This window comes from Carcharhinus amblyrhynchos, unplaced genomic scaffold, assembly GCF_965287045.1.
Source record: "Carcharhinus amblyrhynchos unplaced genomic scaffold, sCarAmb.v2.hapA chromosome_153, whole genome shotgun sequence".
In the NCBI taxonomy this organism is placed as follows: Eukaryota; Metazoa; Chordata; class Chondrichthyes; order Carcharhiniformes; family Carcharhinidae; genus Carcharhinus; species Carcharhinus amblyrhynchos.
Window position 1 is genome coordinate 48530 of NW_027649893.1, and position 23065 is coordinate 71594.

General features: G+C 51.4%; 1 pseudogene across 1 annotated transcript in view; it reads right to left on the minus strand.

Moving 5' to 3' along the window:
* Nucleotides 1-271: 271 nt before the first annotated feature.
* The window catches only part of LOC145338718 (perforin-1 pseudogene), a 29463-nt pseudogene continuing 6669 nt past the window's right edge, over nt 272-23065 (minus strand). Inside the window, exons 3-4 of the transcript XR_013885872.1 lie at nt 16542-16924; nt 272-2221 (exon numbers count right to left, since the gene is read on the minus strand). The product of XR_013885872.1 is annotated as a perforin-1 pseudogene (transcript). The remainder of the gene's footprint in view (nt 2222-16541; nt 16925-23065) is intronic.

Consider the following 23065-nt stretch of genomic DNA (forward strand, 5'->3'; position numbering starts at 1 on the left):
TGGAATTGGGTGACAGACAGTTCATTCGAACCTGATTGGCCTCTGGACCGAGGCTGATCGTGGCACCTCCACCCGGGTGTCATGGGCGATTCCGGAACCCTTGACGGGGTGTTGAGACGGTTGGGGGGGATGTTTGGGGGCGGGGCGTCCCTCTGATCGACCCCATTATGAGGTGACCTGGTGACAAAGTATTGTCCTGATTTATTGTACCCGCTCCGCGGAGATCAGAAGCCAGTCTGGGGGGTGGGGAATGGGAGTTTATCTCGATCCCCTCCGGTCAAATTGAGGGGCTGGTACCTTGGGCAGGCTGGCAGTTTTGGGAAGCAAGGACCAGGATTCTCCCGGAGGCAGGATCGGGACGGAGCAGAGGGGAGCGGGCACCGCTCTTCAGTGGGTGGGGAGAGGAGAAGGAGGTGGGAGGGGAGGGGTAGCCACAAACGGGGACAGGGGGCAAAACCCCAGATCTCAGGCCAGTACGACCGAGGGAGGGGCCTCTTCCGCTGGAGGTGGAGTGGGGAAGACCGGGAGCAGGGTGGAATTGGCGGATCCCAGGTCGGGGGTAAAGGCAGGTCCGTCAGGCCGGGGTGTGTAATCCTGGCAGGTGGAACCCTTGAGGTGGGGACCACAGGTGAACGTGTAGGAGTAGGTCACCTTGCCATACTTGAGGTTACAGGTCTTCTCGTGAGTCCCGGAGAAGAGGGTCTCTTTACACTCGCCCAGCAGGTCATCCGCGCTGGTGGAGTCGCTGTCCCAGACCTCAATGATTAATCTGAGTCCATTTCCTCCCATGACCTCCCCCAAGTCCAGCTTGGTGTTCCAGGTGGGGTTGTTGTTGCCGGAGATGACCGAGGTGTGGGCTTTGGCTAGGCCGTAATTGGCAACGACATAGCCATCCGTGCCACCAAAGACGTCACCCCAGAGGTCGCGGCCTTGCTTGACCATCACCGTCAGCCTCCCGATGCCCTTCTCCTTGGGGCAGCACTGCCTGTCCACTCTCGTGTTCCCTGCACAATAGCAGGAGCAGGTCTTCCTGTCCCGCCGGAACGAGCCAGCGGGGCATTGTGTGACCGCGCAGCTCTGGGTCAGGGCGTTGGTTCTGATGTACTTGCTGATGTAGTCCCTCAGGGTATCGTAGCGGGCATCGTTGGTGGGCAGGAGGTGGTGGAGGGGCTTCAGGCCGTAACTCACCACGCCCGGCTCGATGTTCAGAGTGTCCATCCAGTGGGTGAAGGTCCTCCCAGCCCCCGGGGAGAAGATGTCGACCCGTGTGGTGGAGCCCCCAAATACTTCAATCTCCCGGTCAGAAAATACCTGGCTCATGCTCGCTTGGTGCGCCATCGAAGTGGCCAGTTCTTTGCACCGCTCATAGCCCACCGACGCGTCTATAAATCCCAACTGGACACCGGCTTCTGTCTTGAGGCAGTCCTTTACCTCCTCCACAGTGGCGCCGGAGGATACCGCCTTGCAGGTTTGTATGGCCGTCACCTCCCTGATGCGCCCGCCCAGAGTAACGTCCTGGATGAAGTGGGTGCCATAGGTTTGCACCAGGTCCTTGTACTTGGCATCGTTGTAGCCGTCCCAGGTTTTCGGCAGGACAGCCAGGGCTTGGGCAAATTCGGGACTCAGGCGTGGCTTAGTCTTCACTCGATACCGATATTTACGGCACAGGAACTCCTCTCTGGTGAAGCTGTAATGGTCCGACTTGGCCCGACTGGTGCTGAAGCCGGTCAACTTTGATTTGGACCCGCCGATCATCCAGTTGACGGTGATGCCGGGCTTGGGGGTGACCTTGAGGTCCATCTCCCAGCCGCTGGATATCATCGAGGTGGCAGACTCCAGCAGCTCTGCGGCCGAGCGGTAGAGGCGGCTGGACACATCGTGCCGGCACTGCCGCTGGACCCTCCAGTCCACCAGCGAGAGGGGCAGCCGCTGGCGGGCGCCAGAGAGCAGCTGGTTGCGGCAGAGGACGCAGCTGCCATTCGCGTTCTTCCAGGTGTTGACATCGATCACGGAGGCCGCCTTTGTCTGTAGGGTCACCATGTCGTAGCCGGACCCCGCCAGGCTGGCCCCCGGCACGTTGCGGGCATAGCGGCACTCCTCAGCATTGGCCGTGGTGCAGCCGCCAGAGACTTTTCCTGCCAGGAGGCAGAGGAGGAGAAAATGGGTGACCCAGAGTCTTGTGACTGGCACCATGGCATCGACGGCACAGCTGCAGAAAAACCTGAGAAATGGAGAGAAGATTGTTAGAGTGAGTCTCACCTTCATTGGTGCCTATTGAAGAAGGAATTTTTGAATGCTTGGCTGAGCTGCTAATTTGACCAAAAGATTCTGCTCAGCAGGGGTTGTTGCCATAGCTATTGAGGGGAATGTAAACTCCATTTTGATTTGATAATGGGCTGTTCACATAATGCTGCTTTTGCCAAGGGGTGGAGGGTGGAATATAGTCTTTGTTTTTTTTTGACAAATTTTTGAGCATCCCAATGATATCGTAGGACAAGGGTGCTGAGGACAAGCTTGTCAATGGGTCGGTGATGGGGTATTCGTGAGAATGAGATGGTGCAGGCGAGTGACAGTGCAATGGGGAGTGACTGGTGGATATTGGGAGTGAGGGGTTAAAAGTGAGAGAATGCTTTGAGAATTGTGGGGGAGGTGGTTATGGGGGAGGTACGGTAGGGGTAGTCCAGCAGAGTGAAACATGGGTAATGGGTTCTGTGGGTGGTTTGTAGAGTAGAGCAAAGAGTTCTGTCTCTCCAGGAGCCAGGCAGGGAAGAATGGCTATTGGGGATTCAGGAATATTCGGGCTGTGTGGAACCTATGAGGTGGGTAGAAGGTATAGAGGGGGCATGAGGTTTATAGATGGGTTGTCCGGGGACCTGAAATGGAAGGAGTATAACAGGGCAGTAAGGGGCTATGGCAGGGTGAGTGATGGATGGTGTCTGAGGTGAGTGGGGGGATGGTGACGGTGGAATCTTTGATTTTGATTTTATTTAAGTTTTTATTGTCACAATTTACTGAGATTCCCAGGAGTGACGTACAGACACAATCTCACAGTAAAACACCAGGTTAAAGAGCAGACACAATCTCACAGCAAAACACCAGGTTAAAGAGCAGACACAATCTCACAGTAAAACACCAGGTTAAAGAGCAGACACAATCTCACAGTAAAACACCAGGTTAAAGAGCAGACACAATCTCACAGCAAAACACCAGGTTAAAGAGCAGACACAATCTCACAGTAAAACACCAGGTTAAAGAGCAGACACAATCTCACAGTAAAACACCAGGTTAAAGAACAGACACAATCTCACAGTAAAACACCAGGTTAAAGAGCAGACACAATCTCACAGTAAACACCAGGTTAAAGAACAGACACAATCTCACAGTAAAACACCAGGTTAAAGTCCCGTGTGCGTGTTATTCTATATAAACCACCCTGAACCCCTCGATTAGATTCCAGTCTGTAACTCACTCCCGGGTATCTGATATTCTATATATAAACCACACCGAACCCCTCGATTAGATTCCAGTCTGTTGCTCACTCCCGGGTATCTGTTATTCTGTATATAAACCACCCCGAACCCCTTGATTAGATTCCAGTCTGTAACTCACTCCCGGGTATCTGTTATTCTATATATAAACCACCCCGAACCCCTCGATTAGATTCCAGTCTGTAACTCACTCCCGGGTGTCTGTTATTCTATATATAAACCACCCCGAGCCCCTCGATTAGATTCCAGTCTGTAACTCACTCCCGGGTATCTGTTATTCTATATATAAACCACCCGGAACCCCTCGATTAGATTTCAGTCTGTAACTCACTCCCGGGTATCTGTTATTCTATATATAAACCACCACCAAACCCTCGATTAGATTCCAGTCTGTAACTCACTCCCGGGTATCTGTTATTCTATATATAAACCATCCCGAACCCCTCGATTAGATTCCAGTCTGTAACTCACTCCCGGGTATCTGTTATTCTGTATATAAACCACCCCGAACCCCTCGATTAGATTCCAGTCTGTAACTCACTCCCGGGTATCTGTTATTCTATATATAAACCACCCGGAACCCCTCGATTAGATTTCAGTCTGTAACTCACTCCCGGGTATCTGTTATTCTATATATAAACCACCACCAAACCCTCGATTAGATTCCAGTCTGTAACTCACTCCCGGGTATCTGTTATTCTATATATAAACCATCCCGAACCCCTCGATTAGATTCCAGTCTGTAACTCACTCCCGGGTATCTGTTATTCTGTATATAAACCACCCCGAACCCCTCGATTAGATTCCAGTCTGTAACTCACTCCCGGGTATCTGTTATTCTATATATAAATCACCCCGAACCCCTCGATTATATTCCAGTCTGTAATTCACTCCCGGGTATCTGTTATTCTATATATAAACTGCCCAGAACCCCTCGATTAGATTCCAGTCTGTAACTCACTCCTGGGTATCTGTTATTCTATATATAAACCACCCCGAACCCCTCGATTAGATTCCAGTTTGTAACTCACTCCCAGGTATCTGTTATTCTATATATAAACCACCCCGAACCCCTCGATTAGATTCCAGTCTGTAACTCACTCCTGGGTATATGTTATTCTACATATAAACCACGCCGAACCCCTCGATATTCCAGTCCGTAACTCACACCCGGGTATCTGTAATTCTATATATAAACCACCCCGAACCCCTCAATTAGATTCCCATCTGTAACTCACTCCCAAGTATCTGTTATTCCATGCACAACCGATCCCGAACCCCTCGATTAGGTTCCAGTCTGTAACTCACTCCTGGGTATCTGTTATTCTATATATAAACCACCCCGAACCCCTCGATTAGATTCCAGTCTGTAACTCACTCCCGGGTATCTGTTATTCTATATATAAACCACCCTGAACCCCTCGATTAGATTCCAGTCTGTAACTCGCTCCCGGGTATCTTATTGTTTACATAAACCACCCCGAACCCCTCGATTAGATTCCCATCTGTAACTCACTCCCAAGTATCTGTTATTCCATGCACAACCCATCCCGAACCCCTCGATTAGGTTCCAGTCTGTAACTCACTCTTGGGTATCTGTTATTCTATATATAAACCACTCCGAACCCCTCGATTAGATTCCAGTCTGTAACTCACTCCCGGGTATCTGTTATTCTGTATATAAACCACCCCGAGCCCCTTGATTAGATTCCAGTCTGTAACTCACTCCCGGGAATCTGTTATTCTATATATACACTACCCCGAACCCCTCGATTAGATTCCAGTCTGTAACTCACTCCCGGGTATCTGTTATTCTATATATAAACTACCCCGAACCCCTTGATCAGATTCCAGTCTGGAACTCACTCCCGGGTATCTGTTATTCTATATATAAACCACCCCGAACACCTTGATTGGATTTCAGTCTGTAACTCATAAGAACATAAGAAATAGGAGCAGGAGTAGGCCATCTAGCCCCTCTAGCCTGCCCCGCCATTCAATAAGATCATGGCTGATCTGTCGTGTCTCAGTTCCACATTCCCGCCCTCTCCGCATAACCCTTAATCCCCTCGCTTATCAAAAACCCATCAACCCGCGTCTTAAATATATTTAGCGAGGCAGCCTCCACCACTTCAACGGGCAGAGAATTCCAAAGATTCACCACCCTTTGAGTGAAGAAGTTCTTCACAACTCCTTTCCAAACTGCCCCCCGCTTACCTTGAAGCTGTGTCCTCTCGTCCTACTGTCCTTTCTGAGCGGGAAGAGCCTCTCCACCTCTATTCTATCCATCCCATTCATCATCCCATTCTCAATGATATCTCCCCTCATTCTTCTAAACTCTAACGAGTACAAGCCTAGTTTATTCAGCCGCTCCTCATAGTTCAACCCCCTCAACTCCAGTATCAGCCTAGTGAACCTCCTCTGCACTCCCTCCAAGGCCAAAATATCCTTGCGTAAGTGCGGCGACCAAAACTGCACACAGTACTCCAGCTGCTGCCTCACCAGTGCCCTGTACAGTTGCAGCAAGACCTCCCTACTTTTATATTCAATCCACCTCGCTATGAAGGCCAGCATCCCATTTGCCGTCCTGACCACGTGCTGCACCTGCAGGCTGGGTTTTTGCGACTCATGCACGAGGAACCCGAGGTCCCCCTGCACCGTCGCATGCTGCAGTTTTTCGCCATGTCTGTAACTCACTCCCGGGTATATGTTATTCTATATATAAACCATGCCGAACCCCCCAATATTCCAGTCTGTAACTCACTCCCGGGTATCTGTTATTCTATATATAAACCACCCCAAACCCCTTGATTAGATTCCAGTCTTTAACTGACTCCTGGGTATCTGTTATTCGATACATAAACCACCCCGAACCCCTCGATTAGATTCCAGTCTGTAACTCACTCCCGGGAATCTGTTATTCTATATATACACTACCTCGAACCCCTTGATTAGATTCCAGTCTGTAACTCACTCCGGGGTATCTGTTATTCTATATATAAACCATCCCGAACACCTCGATTGGATTCCAGTCTGTAACTCACTCCCGGGTATCTGTTATTCTATGTATAAACCACCCCGAACCCCCCAATTAGATTCCAGTCTGTAACTCACTCCCGGATATCTGTTATTCTATCAAAAACCACCCCGAACTCCTCGATTGGATCCCAGGCTGTAACTCACTCCCGGGTACCTGTGATTTGATATATAAACCATTCCAAATCCGTCGATTAGATTCCAGTCTGTAACTCACTCCCGGGTATCTGTTATTCTGTATATAAACCACCCCGAACCCCTCGATTAGATTCCAGTCTGTAACTCACTCCCGGGTATCTGTTATTCTATATATAAACCACCCCGAACCCCTCGATTAGATTCCAGTCTGTAACTCACTCCCGGGTATCTGCTATTCTGTATCTAAACCACCCCGAATCTCTCGATTAGATTCCAGTCTGTAACTCACTCCTGGGTATCTGTTATTCGATAGATAAACCACAGTGCACCCCTCAATTAGGTTCCAGTGTGTAACTCACTGCCAGATATCTGTTATTCTGTATATAAACCACCCCGAATCTCTCAATTAGATTCCAGTCTGTAACTCACTCGTGGGTATCTATTATTCTATATGTAAACTACCCCGAACCCCTCGATTAGATTCCCATCTGTAATTCACTCCCGGGTATCTGTTATTCCATGCACAAACCATCGTGAACCCCTCGATTAGATTCCAGTCTGTAACTCACTCCCGGGTATCTGTTATTCTGTATATAAACCACCCCGAAGCCCTCGATTAGATTCCAGACTGTAGTCACTCCTGGGTATCTGTGATTCTATATATAAACCACCCTGAACTCCTCGATTAGATTCCAGTCTGTAGCTCACTCCCGGGTATCTGTTATTCTATATATAAACCAGCCTGAACCCCTCGATTAGATTCCAGTCTGTAGCTCACTACCGGGTATCTGTTATTCTATATATAAACCACCACCAAACCCTCGATTAGATTCCAGTCTGTAGCTCACTACCGGGTATCTGTTATTCTATATATAAACCAGCCTGAACCCCTCGATTAGATTCCAGTCTGTAACTCACTCCCGGGTATCTGTTATTCTATATATAAACCACCCCGAACCCCTCGATTAGATTCCAGTCTGTAACTCACTCCCGGGTATCTGTTATTCTGTATATAAACCAGCCTGAACCCCTCGATTAGATTCCAGTCTGTAACTCACTCCCGGGTATCTGTTATTCTGTACATAAACCAGCCTGAACCCCTCGATTAGATTCCAGTCTGTAACTCACTCCCGGGTATCTGTTATTCTGTATATAAACCACCCCGAACCCCTCGATTAGATTCCAGTCTGTAACTCACTCCCGGGTATCTGTTATTCTATATATAAACCACCCCGGATCCCTCGATTAGATTCCAGTCTGTAACTCACTCCCGGGTATCTGTTATTCTATATATAAACCACCCCGAACCCCTCGATTAGATTCCAGTCTGTAACTCACTCCCGGGTATCTGTTATTCTATATATAAACCACCCCGAACCCCTCGATTAGATTCCAGTCTGTAACTCACTCCCGGGTATCTGTTATTCTATATATAAACCACCCCGAACCCCTCGATTAGATTCCAGTCTGTAACTCAGTCCCGGGTATCTGGTATTTGCGTTGAGTTCCCTTTACCTCCCCACCCCTCGGCGTCCCTCACCTGAGGAAGCTTCGCACTCAGTCAGGGGGCTGGCGATCGGTGTCTGAGACACGAGGCTGTGTGATATTTATACGAACTCAATCCCTGACCACAAGACAGAGCAGATAGCAGTACTCACTCAATGATTCAGACATGTGGTGTACTTCTTAAGAGACAGAGAGAGAGAGAAAGAGAGAGAGAGAGAGACAGAGAGAGAGAGAGACAGAGAGAGAGACAGTGAGATGGAGATTTCGAGAAAGAGAAAGACAGAGAGAAACAGATGGACAGAGAGAGAGAGAGAGACAGATAGAGATTTTGAGAAAGAGAGAGAGCGAGAGACACAGAGAAACAGAGGGAGAGAGACAGAGACAGAAAGACAGAGAAAGAGAGAGGCAGAGAGACAGTCAGTGAGGAAGACAGATAGAGAGAGACAGAGGCAGGGAGAGAGAGTGAGAGAGAGAGAGAGAGAGGAAGAGAGAGACAGACAGAGATAAACAGTGAGGGGGAGAGAGAGAGAGGCAATAACAGAGAGACAGAGAGAAACAGACAGACAGTGAGAGAGACCCAGAAGGAGAGAGAGAGAGAAGGCGAGACAGAGTGAGAGAGAGAGAGAGAGAGAGACCGACAGACAAACAGATAGAGAGAGACAGTGAGAGATATGGAGAATTTGGGAGGGAGGGAGAAAGACAAAGGGTGAGAAAGAGGGGAAGAAAGAGGAGGTGAAAGCTGCCAAGCCCTATGTGCTCAGATCCAGCTGACAGCAGAACCCAAATGGACAGATGACGACACTGGGGTGTTTCGTGATTGGGAGTCAGTCAATTGGGAGGCACTGAGGCCCTTGCAATGGGCTCGAGTGCCCAGAGTCGCTCAGTGCCTCGCCAGCTCTGCAAGGGTCGCCAACCTAGCTGGTGCTAAGTGTAAGAGCCCCGAGGAACTGCCTCCACTGTTCGGAGAATGACTCGAGCTCTGAGGCGAATGGGAGTGAATTGCTGAGGGCTGTGGCACACCATGTATTGATGGCTGGAGAAACAATCACAGTCTGAAAGGCTGGAAATGAGAGGGAAAGTCTTGAGCGGGGTATAAACGTGGAGTGGAGTCCCTGTACTATCGAGATATTTGGGCTTGGAGAGTTAACATTGCTGAAATACAGTTATTTTGACCTTCAGTTAACTCTTGGACAGTAGAAGTGTTTGATGAAGACATTCGTCCTGAGTGTGACAATTACTGTTAAAGAGGATGTTAAAGATCCCGGTTAAAGAGGGATTCTCTCCGTCAGCGACTCCACTGTTAAAAAGGGAGTCTCTCTGTCAGGGACCCCTTTTAAAGAGGGAGTCTCTCCTTCAGGGACTCCTGTTAAAGAGGGAGTCTGTCCTTCAGGGACTCCTGTTGAAGAGGGAGTCTCTCCATCAGGGACTCCTGTTAAAGAAGGTGTCTCTCCGTCAGGAACACCCTGTTTAAGAGAGACTCCCTCCCTCAGGGACTCCCTGTTAAAGAGGGAGTCTCTCTGTCAGGGACCCCTGTTAAAGAGGGAGTCTCTCCGTCAGGGACTCCCTGTTAAAGACGGAGTCTCTCCGTCAGAAACTCCCCTGAAAAAGAGGGAGTCTCTCCGTCAAGGACCCCTGTTAAAGAGGGAGTCTCTCTGTCCGGGACCCCTGTTAAAGAGGGAGTCTGTCGATAACTTTGGGATCTGAGCTATCAGGAGGATGTGACAGAGTTTATGACTCATCAGTTTGCTTGATATGGGACAGAGTTGAGGTTCTGCTGACCACGGTGAGGAGGACAGATACAGTTCCAGCATCTGTATCGAGAGTGAGAAGGAGAGAGGAGGGCGAGAGCCCATGGCAAGGTGTCAACCACTCTTCTCCATTCCTCTGTCCCTCCCTCAGAGTCCACCATCCTCCCGTGCAGGAAACTGAGAGAAACCTCAGCCACCATCAGAAGCTGACAGAGACACGGATAGAGGTTTCACACATCAAATATATCTCTGCGTCAACCTATCCCTTCACTTCACACCACCGGTGCCTGCCTGGACCCCACCAGTAAGAAGTTTCACAACACCAGGTTAAAGTCCAACAGGTTTGTTTCAGAGCACAAGCCACAACTTTCGGAGAGCTTGCTGCACCGACGTCAGGTGAGTGTGAGCTGTGTTCACAAACAGGACAGAAAAAGACACAAACACATAAAGACACAGACACAAACAGAACAATGGTTGGAATGCGAGTCTTTACAGGTAAACAAGTCTCAAAGGTACAGACAGTGTGAGTGGAGAGAGGGTTAAGCAGAGGTTAAAGAGATGTGTATTGTCTCCAGACAGGACGGTGAGTGAGATTTTACAAGCCCAGGCAAGTCATGGGGGTGACAGATAGTGCGATAGGAACCCAAGGTCCCGGTTGAGACTGTCCTCATGTGCGCGGAACTTGGCTATCAGTCTCTGCTCAGCGACGCGGCGCTGTCGTGGGTTCGGAAGGCCTCCTTGGAGAACCCTGACCCAAAGGTCAGTGACGAGGGACGCTGCAATGTGCGATGGTCAGAGCTGAGGGAGTGCCGCACTGTGAGAAAGAGAGGGGACTGAGAGACACCAGTCAGTGTACAGATATCTCTCTGAGAGAGAGAGAGGGGACTGAGAGACACCAGTCAGTGTACAGATATCTCCCTGAGAGAGAGAGAGGGGACTGAGAGACACCAGTCAGTGTACAGATATCTCCCTGAGAGAGAGAGAGAGGGGACTGAGAGACACCAGTCAGTGTACAGATATCTCCCTGAGACAGAGAGAGGGGAGTGAGAGAAACCAGTAAGTGTACAGATATCTCCCTGAGAGAGAGAGAGGGGAGTGAGAGACACCAGTCAGTGTACAGATATCTCCCTGAGAGAGAGAGAGAGAGAGGGGACTGAGAGACACCAGTCAGTGTACAGAAATCTCCCTCAGAGGGAGAGAGAGGGGACTGAGAGACACCAGTCAGTGTACAGATATCTCCCTGAGAGAGAGGGGACTGAGAGACACCAGTCAGTGTACAGATATCCCCCTGAGAGAGAAAGAGGGGACTGAGAGACAGTAGCGCACATGTTTCTCCCTGAGAGAGAGCGGGAGGGGACTGATAGACACCAGTCAGTGTACAGATACCTCCGTGACAGAGAGGGAGGGGGCTGAGAGACACCAGTCAGTGTACAGATATCTCGCTGAGAGAGTGAGACGGGACTGAGAGCCACCAGTCAGTGTACAGATATCTCCCTGAGAAAGAGAGAGGGGACTGAGAGACACCAGTCAGTGTACAGATATCTCCCTGAGAGAGAGAGAGGGGACTGAGAGACACCCATCAGTGTACAGATATCTCCCTGAGAGAGAGAGAGGGGACTGAGAGACACCAGTCAGTGTACAGATATCTCCCTGAGAGAGAGAGAGGGGACTGAGAGACACCAGTCAGTGTACAGATATCTCCCTCAGAGAGAGACAGGGGACTGAGAGACACCAGTCAGTGCACAGATATCTCCCTGAGAGAGAGAGAGGGGACTGAGAGACACCAGTCAGTGTACAGATATCTCCCTGAGAGAGAGAGAGGGGACTGAGAGACACCAGTCAGTGTACAGATATCTCCCTGAGAGAGAGGGGACTGAGAGACACCAGTCAGTGTACAGATATCTCCCTGAGAGAGAGAGAGAGGACTGAGAGACACCAGTCAGTGTACAGATATCTCCCTGAGAGAGAGAGAGGGGACTGAGAGACACCAGTCAGTGTACAGACATCCCCCTGAGAGAGAGAGAGGAGACTGAGAGACACCAGTTAGTGTACAGCTATCTCCCTGAGAGAGGGGACTGAGAGACACCAGTCAGTGTACAGATATCCCCCTGAGAGAGAGAGAGGGGACTGAGAGACAGTAGCGCACATGTTTCTCCCTGAGAGAGAGCGGGAGGGGACTGATAGACACCAGTCAGTGTACAGATACCTCCGTGACAGAGAGGGAGGGGGCTGAGAGACACCAGTCAGTGTACAGATATCTCGCTGAGAGAGTGAGACGGGACTGAGAGCCACCAGTCAGTGTACAGATATCTCCCTCAGAGAGAGAGAGGGGACTAAGAGACACCAGTCAGTGTACAGATATCTCCCTGAGAGAGTGAGACGGGACTGAGAGACACCAGTCAGTGCACAGATATCTCCCTGAGAGAGAGCGGGTGAGACACACCAGTCAGTGTACAGATATCTCCCTGAGAGAGAGGGGACTGAGAGACACCAGTCAGTAGACAGATATCTCCCTGAGAGAGGGGGGTGACTGAGAGACACCAGTCAGTGTACAGATATCTCCCTGAGAGAGAGATAGAGGGGACTGATAGACACCAGTCAGTGTACAGATACCTCCCTGAGACAGAGAGAGGGGACTGAGAGACACCAGTCAGTGTACACATATCTCCCTGAGAGAGAGAGAGGGGACTGAGAGACAGCAGTGTACAGATATCTCCCTGAAAGAGAGGGAGGGGACTGAGAGACACCAGTCAGTGTACAGATACCTCCGTGAGAGAGAGGGAGGGGTGTGTGAGACACCAGTCAGTGTACAGATAACTCCCTGAGAGACGGGAGTGACTGAGAGACATGAGTCAGTGTACAGATATCTCCCTGACAGAGAGTGAGGGGACTGAGAGACACCAGTCCGTGTACAGATATCTGCCTGAGCGAGAGTGAGGGGACTGACAGACACCAGTCAGCGAACAGGTATCTCCCTGGGACAGAGAGGGGACTGAGAGACACCAGTCAGTGTACAGATATCTCCCTGAGAGACAGGGGATTGAGAGACGCCAGTCAGTGTACAGATATCCCCCTGAGAGAGAGAGAGGGGACTGAGAGACACCAGTCAGTGTACAGATATCTCCCTGAGAGAGAGAGAGAGAGGGGACTGAGAGACACCAGTCAGTGTACAGATACGTCCGTGAGAGAGAGGGAGGGGGCTGAGAGACACCAGTCAGTGTACAGATATCTCCCTGAGAGAGAGAGGGGACTGAGAGACACCAGTCAGTGAACAGATATCTGCCTGAGAGACAGAGAGAGAGGACTGAAAGACACCAGTCAGTGTACAGATTTGTCCGTGAGAGAGAGGGAGGGGGCTGGGACACACCAGTCAGTGTACAGATATCTCCCCGATAGAGTGAGAGAGGACTGAGAGACGCCAGTCAATGTGCAGATATCTCCCTGAGAGACAGAGAAAGGGGACTGAGAGACACCGGTCAGAGCACAGATATCTCCCAGAGAGAGAGAGAGAGGGGACTGAGAGACATCAGTCAGTGTACAGATATCTCCCTGAGAGAGGGAGAGGGTAAAAAGTCTGACAACACCAGGTTACAGATAGTGTGACATGAACCCAAGATCCCTGTTGAGACCGTCCTCATTTGTGCGGAACTTGGCTATCAGTCTCTGTTCAGCGACTCTGCGCTGTCGTGTGTCGTGAAGGCCGCCTTGGAGAATGCTTACCCGAAGGTCAGAGGCTGAATGCCCGTGACCACTGAAGTGTTCGCCAACAGGAAGGGAACAGTCTTGCCTGGTGACTGTCGAGCGATGTTCATTCATCCATTGTCGTAGCGTCTGCATGGTCTCCCCAATGTACCATGTCGCACTATCTGTAACCCCCGTGACTTGCCTGGGTTTGCAAAACCTCACTTCCTGTACTGTCTGGAGACAATACACATCTCTTTAAACTGTGATCAGTGCTCCTTCCACTCACATTATCAGCCACTTCAGGTCTTGAACAGCAGGTTAGGTGTAAGGATTCGCATTCTAATCAGTCATCTCTAAACTGTCTGTGCTTTATATGCTCTGTCTGAGGCCAGAACTCTCCATTCACCTGACGAAGGGGCTAACCCCGAAAGCTTGTGAGTATATTATCAAATAAATAGGTTGGACTAAAACCTGGTGTTGTCAGACTTTTTACTGTGTTTACGCCAGTCCAACGCCGGCATACCCACATCAGAAAGAGAGGGGACAGAGAGACACCAGTCAGTGTACAGATATCTCCCTGAGAAAGAGGGGACTGAGAGACACCAGTCAGTGTACAGATATCTACATAGAACATAGAACATTACAGCACAGAACAGGCCCTTCGGCCCACGATGTTGCGCCAACCAATTAAAAAGCAAAGACCCTCTCACCTTAACCAATCCCTTTCCATCCATAAACCTATCCACGGATCTCTTCAACGCCCCCAAACCAGGCGCATTTACAACTGCAGCAGGCAGGGCATTCCAATCCCTCACCACCCTCTGGGTAAAGAACCCACCCCTGACATCCGTCCTATAACCACCACCCCTTAATTTAAAGCTATGCCCCCTCGTGCTAGCTTTCTCCATCCGAGGAAAAAGGCTATCACTGTCCACCCTATCTAAACCTCTAATCATCTTATATGTTTCAATAAGGTCCCCTCTTAGCCGCCTTCTTTCTAACGAAAACAACCTCAAATCCCTCAGTCTCTCCTCATAGGACCTCCCCTCCATACCAGGCAACATCCTGGTAAACCTCCTCTGCACCCTCTCCAATGCCTCCACATCCTTCCTATAATGTGGGGACCAGAACTGCACACAATACTCCAAGTGCGGACGCACCAGAGTTTTGTACAGTTGCAACATGACGTTGCGGCTCCTAAATTCAATCCCCCTACCAATAAACGCCAAGACACCAGTCAGTGAACAGATATGTCCCTGAGAGAGTGAAATGACTGAGAGACACCAGTCAGTCTACAGATATCTCCCTGAGAGAGAGTGAGGGGACTGAGAGACACCAGTCAGAGTACAGATATCTCCCTGAGAGAGAGAGAGAGAGGGGGGGACTGAGAGACACCAGTCAGAGTACAGATATCTCCCTGAGAAAGAGAGAGGGGACTGAGAGACAGCAGTGTATAGATATCTCCCTGAGAGAGAGAGGGAGGGCACTGAGAGACACCAGTCAGTATGCAGATACCTCCGTGAGAGAGAGGGAAGGGGCTGAGAGACACCAGTCAGTGGACAGATATCCCCCTCAGAGAGAGAGAGGGGACTGGGAGACACCAGTCAGTGTACAGATATCTCCGTGAGACAGGGCGGGGTGACTGAGAGACACCAGTCAGTGTACAAATATCCCCCTGAGAGAGATAGAGGAGACTGAGAGACACCAGTCAGTGTACAGATATCCCCCTCAGAGAGAGAGAGGGGACTGAGAGACAGCAGTGCACATGTATCTCCCTGACAGAGAGAGGGAGGGGACTGAGAGACACCAGTCAGTGTACAGATACCTCCGTGAGAGAGAGGGAGGGGGCTGAGAGACGCCAGTCAGTGTACAGATATCTCCCTGAGAGAGAGAGAGGGGACTGAGAGACACCAGTCAGTGAACAGATATCTCAGTGAGAGAGAGAGAGAGGACTGAGAGACACCAGTCAGTGTACAGATATCTCCCTGAGAGAGAGAGAGGGGACTGAGAGACACCAGTTAGTGTACAGATATCTCCCTGAGAGAGAGAGAGGCGGGACTGAGAGACACCAGTCAGTGCACAGATATCTCCCTGAGAGAGAGAGGACTGAGAGACACCAGTCAGTGTACAGATATCTCCCTGAGAGAGAAAGGACTGAGAGACACCAGTCAGTGTACAGATATCTCCCTGAGAGAGTGAGACGGGACTGAGAGCCACCTGTCAGTGTACAGATCTATCCCTGAGAGAGAGAGAGGGGACTGAGAGACACAAGTCAGTGTACAGCTAGCTCCTTGAGAGAGAGGGGCTGAGAGACACCAGTCAGTGTACAGATATCTCCCTGAGAGGGAGAGAGGGGACTGAGAGACACCAGTCAGTGTACAGATACCTCCCTGAAAGAGAGAGAGGGGACTAAGAGACGCCAGACAGTGCACAGATATCTGCCTGAGAGACAGAGAGACGGGACTGAGAGACACCAGTCAGTGTACAGATATCTCCCTGAGAGAGAGAGAGAGGGTACTGAGAGACACCAGTCAGTGTACAGATATCTCCCTGAGAGACAGAGAGACGGGACTGAGAGACACCAGTCAGTGTACAGATATCTCCCTGAGAGAGAGATGGGACTGAGAGACACCAGTCAGTGTACAGATATCTCCCTGAGAGAGAGAGAGGGTACTGAGAGACATCAGTCAGTGTACAGATATCTCCCTGAGAGAGAGAGAGAGGACCGAGAGACACCAGTGAAGCAGGAAAAGGGTTGATGGATTTTGTACGTAGAATATATCACAAACATAACCCTTCGTCGTGACTGATCTCCTCAAGCTTATACTGCTCCTGGCAGTGATATAAGTTATTTGTTCATGTCTTACATGCTTTAACTCATTATTTTATGAAGACAGATAGTTTAACGTGGCTGTTATTTTGTAGACTTTGTGAATCTTACCTGTTTGTGTTAGTTGGACATCGTTACAGAGATGACACTTTCCGATACCGGCTGTTGACAGCTGCTGATGGCGGACGGCGATACCGGATTTGAACAGGAAGACTCCTGCTGGGACAGTCACGGTCACACAAGTAACTTCAAACACAGGGATGCCGTTACTCGCTGCAGAAGGGGTTTCAAATCGCGACCAGATTGAAGACTGTGTCATGACTGCAGGACTGTGATTCCTGATTAAATCTGAGGCTGTGTCACAGCCGATGAAGGAAGAATGGGAAATTTGTACGGTGACTGACACTCAGATTCCTGATGGATAAATCCCCACGTGTGTTTGTGCTTAATGAGAAATCTGGCAGTCCGTGTTTCGAACCAGTTCTCCCAAAGCTCTGGAATAAAAGGCTTCACTTTGAAATAAAAACCACAGCAATTTGACTCACTAACAGTCTCAGAGACACCGGGCGTGATTCAGATCTGACTCGGAAATCTGCTTTCAGACACCCCCAGACACACTCAGCCTGAAAAAAAATATCGTGGGTCCCATTCGCACAGTGGGTGGGGGTTAGCGCTGCCGGAACGATCGGAGCTCTGAACCGCGCACGCACAGTTAGATAATAATGTGAAAAACAAGCCATCACATCACTCCCGAGCTGCAGAAAGCGGAGAGAGCAGCCGGGGAAACAAAGGGGGAGCGATGGCCCCACCACCCCAACATCACTGTCCCCTTTATCCACCTCCCCCACTACCCACACACATCACTGTCCCCCTTATCCACCCCCCCCACTACCCACACACATCACTGTCCCCCTTATCCACCCCCCCCACTACCCACACACATCACTGTCCCCCTTATCCACCCCCCCACTACCCACACACATCACTGTCCCCCTTATCCACCCCCCCCCACTACCCACACACATCACTGTCCCCCTTATCCACCCCCCCCACTACCCACACACATCACTGTCCCCCTTATCCACCCCACACACATCACTGTCCCCCTTATCCACCCCACACACATCACTGTCCCCCTTATCCACCCCACACACATCACTGTCCCCCTTATCCACCCCACACACATCACTGTCCCCCTTATCCACCCCACACACATCACTGTCCCCCTTATCCACCCCCCCACTACCCACACACATCACTGTCCCCCTTATCCACCCCCCCCACTACCCACACACATCACTGTCCCCCTTATCCACCCCCCCACTACCCACACACATCACTGTCGCCCTTATCCACCCCCCCACTACCCACACACGTCACTGTCCCCCTTATCCACCCCCCACTACCCACACACATCACTGTCCCCCTTATCCACCCCCCCACTACCCACACACGTCACTGTCCCCCTTATCCACCCCCCACTACCCACACACATCACTGTCCCCCTTATCCACCCCCCCACTACCCACACACGTCACTGTCCCCCTTATCCACCCCCCAATACCCACACACATCACTGTCCCCCTTATCCACCCACCCACTACCCACACACATCACTGTCCCCCTTATCCACCCCCCCCCACTACCCACACACATCACTGTCCCCCTTATCCACCCCCCCCACTACCCACACACATCACTGTCCCCCTTATCCACCCCCCCCACTACCCACACACATCACTGTCCCCCTTATCCACCCCCCCCTACTACCCACACACATCACTGTCCCCCTTATCCACCCCCCCACTACCCACACACATCACTGTCCCCCTTATCCACCCCCCCATTACCCACACACATCACTGTCCCCCTTATCCACCCCCCCCCACTACCCACACACATCACTGTCCCCCTTATCCACCCCCCCACTACCCACACACATCACTGTCCCCCTTATCCACCCCCCCACTACCCACACACATCACTGTCCCCCTTATCCACCCCCCCCCACTACCCACACACATCACTGTCCCCCTTATCCACCCCCCCCTACTACCCACACACATCACTGTCCCCCTTATCCACCCCCCCCACTACCCACACACATCACTGTCCCCCTTATCCAACCCCCCCCCACTACCCACACACATCACTGTCCCCCTTATCCACCCCCCCCACTACCCACACACATCACTGTCCCCCTTATCCACCCCCCCCACTACCCACACACATCACTGTCCCCCTTATCCACCCCCCCACTACCCACACACATCACTGTCCCCCTTATCCACCCCCCCCCACTACCCACACACATCACTGTCCCCCTTATCCACCCCCCCCACTACCCACACACATCACTGTCCCCCTTATCCACCCCCCCCACTACCCACACACATCACTGTCCCCCTTATCCACCCCCCCACTACCCACACACATCACTGTCCCCCTTATCCACCCCCCCCACTACCCACACACATCACTGTCCCCCTTATCCACCCCCCCACTACCCACACACATCACTGTCCCCCTTATCCACCCCCCAATACCCACACACATCACTGTTCCCCTTATCCACCCCCCCCACTACCCACACACATCACTGTCCCCCTTATCCACCCCCCCCACTACCCACACACATCACTGTCCCCCTTATCCACCCCCCCCACTACCCACACACATCACTGTCCCCCTTATCCACACCCCCACTACCCACACACATCACTGTCCCCCTTATCCACCCCCCCATTACCCACACACATCACTGTCCCCCTTATCCACCCCCCCCACTACCCACACACATCACTGTCCCCCTTATCCACCCCCCCACTACCCACACACATCACTGTCCCCCTTATCCACCCCCCCACTACCCACACACATCACTGTCTCCCTTATCCACACCCCCCACTACCCACACACATCACTGTCCCCCTTATCCACCCCCCCCACTACCCACACACATCACTGTCCCCCTTATCCACCCCCCAATACCCACACACATCACTGTCCCCCTTATCCACCCCCCCACTACCCACACACATCACTGTCCCCCTTATCCACCCCCCCATTACCCACACACATCACTGTCCCCCTTATCCACCCCCCAATACCCACACACATCACTGTCCCCCTTATCCACCCCCCCACTACCCACACACATCACTGTCCCCCTTATCCACCCCCCAATACCCACACACATCACTGTCCCCCTTATCCACCCCCCCCACTACCCACACACATCACTGTCCCCCTTATCCACCCCCCCACTACCCACACACATCACTGTCCCCCTTATCCACCCCCCCATTACCCACACACATCACTGTCCCCCTTATCCACCCCCCAATACCCACACACATCACTGTCCCCCTTATCCACCCCCCCACTACCCACACACATCACTGTCCCCCTTATCCACCCCCCAATACCCACACACATCACTGTCCCCCTTATCCACCCCCCCCACTACCCACACACATCACTGTCCCTCTTAGCCACCCCCCCCACTACCCACACACATCACTGTCCCCCTTATCCACCCCCCCCACTACCCACACACATCACTGTCCCCCTTATCCACCCCCCCACTACCCACACACATCACTGTCCCCCTTATCCACCCCCCAATACCCACACACATCACTGTCCCCCTTATCCACCCCCCACTACCCACACACATCACTGTCCCCCTTATCCACCCCCCACTACCCACACACATCACTGTCCCCCTTATCCACCCCCCAATACCCACACACATCACTGTCCCCCTTATCCACCCCCCCACTACCCACACACATCACTGTCCCCCTTATCCACCCCCCCATTACCCACACACATCACTGTCCCCCTTATCCACCCCCCCCACTACCCACACACATCACTGTCCCCCTTATCCACCCCCCCACTACCCACACACGTCACTGTCCCCCTTATCCACCCCCCCCACTACCCACACACATCCCTGTCCCCCTTATCCACCCCCCCCACTACCCACACACATCACTGTCCCCCTTATCCACCCCCCCCCACAACCCACACACATCACTGTCCCCCTTATCCACCCCCCCACTACCCACACACATCACTGTCCCCCTTATCCACCCCCCCCACTACCCACACACATCACTGTCCCCCTTATCCACCCCCCCACTACCCACACACATCACTGTCCCCCTTATCCACCCCCCCATTACCCACACACGTCACTGTCCCCCTTATCCATCACTCCCCTGATAAAATACTGACCTCTGAGAGACAGTGAGAGAGTGACAGAGAGAGAGAGAGACAGAGAGGCAGAGACAGAGAGAGACACACACAGAGACAGAGAAAGAGAGAGACAGAGACAGAGAGAGGCACAGAGAGAGAGACAGAGACAGACAGAGAGAGAGTGATAGAGACAGAGAGAGAGAGAAATAAAGAGAGAGAAATAGAGAGACAGAGAACTAGAGAGACAGAGAGAGACACAGACAAAGCAAGACAGAGAGACAGAGAGAGAGAAAGAGAGAGACAGACAGAGAGAGAGAGATGTGTGTCTCCTGTCTGTACTCTATGAACGGTATGCTTTGTCTGTGTAGCACACAAGAAACAATACTGTTCACTGTATCCCAATACATGTGACAATAATCAATCAAATCAAATCCTTTTCCTTCTCCCCTCTGTACTCTGTGAAATGTATGCTTTGTCTGTGTAATGAACAAGAAACAATGCTTTTCACTGTATCCCAATACACGTGACAATAATAAATCAAATCAAATATTAAGCTGATCTTTCTCTACACCCTCGCTGTGATGTAACACTACATTCGGCACCCTCTCCTTTCCTTCTCTATGAACAGTATGCTTTGTCTGTGTAAGCACACAAGAAACAATACTTTTCACTATATCCCGATACATGTGACAATAATAAATCAAATCAAATCCAAATCAGTGTGTGTGTGTGTCTGTGTGTGTCAATATATGTGCGTGACAGTGTGGGTGTGTGACAGTATGTGTGCGTGTGTGTGTGAGTGTGTATGTGTGTGTCAGTATGTGTGTGTGTGTGTCAGTGTGTGTGTGTATCAATGTGTGTGTGTATCAGTGTGTGTGTGTGTCAGTGTGTGTGCATGTCAGTGTGTGTGTGTCAGTGTATGTGTGTGTGTATGTGTGTGTATATGTATGTGTGTGTGCGTCTATGTGTGTGTGTGTATGTGTGTGCCACTGGATCCCGCAGGGATCTGTTCACATTATGAATGGTTTGGGAGAGGGAACTGAATGTATTATCACCAAGTTTGCCGATGATACAAAGTTGTGTGGGAGGGTGAGCTGTGAGGAGGATACAGAGATGATTCAGTGTGATTTGGACAGGCTGAGTGTGTGGGAGATACATCATCATGTGGATCAATGTGAGGGGATCCACTGGGGGAGCAATAACAGAGAGACAGATTATTACCTGAATGGGTGTAAATTGAGAGTAAATTGAGAGAGGCGGGTACTCAGCAAGACCTCGGAGTCCTCATCCATCAGTCACTAACAGTAAGTGCGCAGGTACAGCAAGCAGTAAAGAAGGGAAATGGTCTGTAGGCCTTCAGAGCGAGAGGATTGGAGTATAGGGACAGGGATGTTTTACTGCAATTGGACAGGGTGAGGCCACACCTGGAGTATTGGGAGCAGTTTTGGTCTCCGTATCTGAGGAAGGATGTTCCTCGCTACAGTGGGAGCACAGCGAGGGGTTTCCCAGGCTGACCCCTGGGACGGCGGGTCCATCAATATGAGGAGAGACTGAGTGGGTTCGGATTATATTCACATGAATTTAGAACAGAGAGAGGGGGATCTGATAGAAACTTATCAAATTCGAACAGGGACGATTCAGAAAGAATGTTCCCCATGGTGGGGGAGTCCAGAACCGGCGGCGGGGGGGGAGGAGGTCACAGTTTGAGGATAAGGGGGTGAATCTCTTAGGGACTGAGGGTGAGGGGGAAATATCTTCACCCAGAGGGTGGGGAATGTGTGGAATTCACTCCCACAGAAAGGAGTTGGAGCCGGGGGTCACAGTTTGAGGATGAGTAACCTTCGAGTAACCCTCTCTCTTCCAGGCCCCCATTACCTCTCACCGTCCCGGGGCCCTTGGTTAACCATCTCCTGTCCCAGGCTTCGAGTGACCCTCTCTCCTCCAGGCCCCCATTAACCCTCACCGTCCCAGCCCCTCGAAGATCCCTCAGCAGCCCAGCTCCTTGGACACAGAGCCATCAGCCTTTTACCCTGAGCTCTCGGATAAATTGCTCGAAACTGCTGCCTGCTAACCAAGGCCCTGCCAACCACAAACAGCATGACAGCAACAAAAGCACAGGCCAGGGATGTCAAGAACACCAGGCAGCAGCAGGCAGCGAGCTGACACGCTGTGGGGACAGCGAGTCACACCTTGGTCAAGGCAGATAAGGGATGATCTCAGAGGCCAAGTTCCCACATCTATTCTGGGATACCTGTGAAAACACAAGGCAGCTTTGCAGCTTAGAGCAGAAAGAAAGCCTGGGGTTCCAGGCCTACTAAACTTCTGTTTGAGCCCCACAGGCGACAGGCCTCAGGCTACGCAGCAGGTCACTGAGAAACAAGCCCTTTTCTGCAGGGACGCACACAATGGTGGCAGCAACACAACGAGGC